At 48.9% G+C, this 2,063-nt stretch overlaps 1 non-coding gene across 1 annotated transcript; it reads left to right on the forward strand.

The window, feature by feature from the left end:
* The first annotated feature begins 486 nt into the window (after positions 1 to 486).
* Positions 487 to 559, forward strand: Trnat-ggu (transfer RNA threonine (anticodon GGU)). The gene has a single exon. It is a non-coding gene; the product is annotated as a tRNA-Thr (tRNA).
* The last annotated feature ends 1,504 nt before the right edge of the window (positions 560 to 2,063 follow it).

Here is a 2,063-nt window from a genome sequence, read left to right on the forward strand (position 1 = left end):
CAGAAAGTGAATGGAAAAATCGCCCCGCCGGTAGCGTAGTGGTTATCGCACCAGACCGGTATTCTGGAGGTCGTGGGTTCGGATCCCACCTGGCGGGCATTTTTTCTTCACTTTCTTTCTTTCTTTCCAAATTCTTAATCTGTTTCAATGATCTACCACATCCTCCCCTTTGCTTTCCGAGGTTTTCTCGACTGCCAACCCTTATTTCTGTGTTATTTTCAACGAGCCCCTCATTTCCTATTCTGATTCGCTACATGCATAGCGAGGGCCTCTGTTCTGGCAGTCTTGTTGCCAAAGGGAGCTTAAGAGGGTTCAAAGCTGGTCGACCACTCTGGACATGTCGTAGACACTCGAGTCACGACCCGGGGGTTAAAAAGAAGGTCCCCTTCACCCCGATTAGTCCGAATGGCGCTGGCTACCACCCCCAAGCACAGGAAATAAACATACCTAACATAAATACCCCAGAAAGTGAATGGAAAAATCGCCCCGCCGGTAGCGTAGTGGTTATCGCACCAGACTGGTATTCTGGAGGTCGTGGGTTCGGATCCCACCTGGCGGGCATTTTTTCTTCACTTTCTTTCTTTCTTTCCAAATTCTTAATCTGTTTCAATGATCTACCACATCCTCCCCTTTGCTTTCCGAGGTTTTCTCGACTGCCAACCCTTATTTCTGTGTTATTTTCAACGAGCCCCTCATTTCCTATTCTGATTCGCTACATGCATAGCGAGGGCCTCTGTTCTGGCAGTCTTGTTGCCAAAGGGAGCTTAAGAGGGTTCAAAGCTGGTCGACCACTCTGGACATGTCGTAGACACTCGAGTCACGACCCGGGGGTTAAAAAGAAGGTCCCCTTCACCCCGATTAGTCCGAATGGCGCTGGCTACCACCCCCAAGCACAGGAAATAAACATACCTAACATAAATACCCCAGAAAGTGAATGGAAAAATCGCCCCGCCGGTAGCGTAGTGGTTATCGCACCAGACCGGTATTCTGGAGGTCGTGGGTTCGGATCCCACCTGGCGGGCATTTTTTCTTCACTTTCTTTCTTTCTTTCCAAATTCTTAATCTGTTTCAATGATCTACCACATCCTCCCCTTTGCTTTCCGAGGTTTTCTCGACTGCCAACCCTTATTTCTGTGTTATTTTCAACGAGCCCCTCATTTCCTATTCTGATTCGCTACATGCATAGCGAGGGCCTCTGTTCTGGCAGTCTTGTTGCCAAAGGGAGCTTAAGAGGGTTCAAAGCTGGTCGACCACTCTGGACATGTCGTAGACACTCGAGTCACGACCCGGGGGTTAAAAAGAAGGTCCCCTTCACCCCGATTAGTCCGAATGGCGCTGGCTACCACCCCCAAGCACAGGAAATAAACATACCTAACATAAATACCCCAGAAAGTGAATGGAAAAATCGCCCCGCCGGTAGCGTAGTGGTTATCGCACCAGACCGGTATTCTGGAGGTCGTGGGTTCGGATCCCACCTGGCGGGCATTTTTTCTTCACTTTCTTTCTTTCTTTCCAAATTCTTAATCTGTTTCAATGATCTACCACATCCTCCCCTTTGCTTTCCGAGGTTTTCTCGACTGCCAACCCTTATTTCTGTGTTATTTTCAACGAGCCCCTCATTTCCTATTCTGATTCGCTACATGCATAGCGAGGGCCTCTGTTCTGGCAGTCTTGTTGCCAAAGGGAGCTTAAGAGGGTTCAAAGCTGGTCGACCACTCTGGACATGTCGTAGACACTCGAGTCACGACCCGGGGGTTAAAAAGAAGGTCCCCTTCACCCCGATTAGTCCGAATGGCGCTGGCTACCACCCCCAAGCACAGGAAATAAACATACCTAACATAAATACCCCAGAAAGTGAATGGAAAAATCGCCCCGCCGGTAGCGTAGTGGTTATCGCACCAGACCGGTATTCTGGAGGTCGTGGGTTCGGATCCCACCTGGCGGGCATTTTTTCTTCACTTTCTTTCTTTCTTTCCAAATTCTTAATCTGTTTCAATGATCTACCACATCCTCCCCTTTGCTTTCCGAGGTTTTCTCGACTGCCAACCCTTATTTCTGTGTTA

Source organism: Haemaphysalis longicornis, unplaced genomic scaffold (assembly GCF_048455015.1).
Source record: "Haemaphysalis longicornis isolate Haplotype H1 unplaced genomic scaffold, Haemaphysalis longicornis Haplotype H1 scaffold_5, whole genome shotgun sequence".
In the NCBI taxonomy this organism is placed as follows: Eukaryota; Metazoa; Arthropoda; class Arachnida; order Ixodida; family Ixodidae; genus Haemaphysalis; species Haemaphysalis longicornis.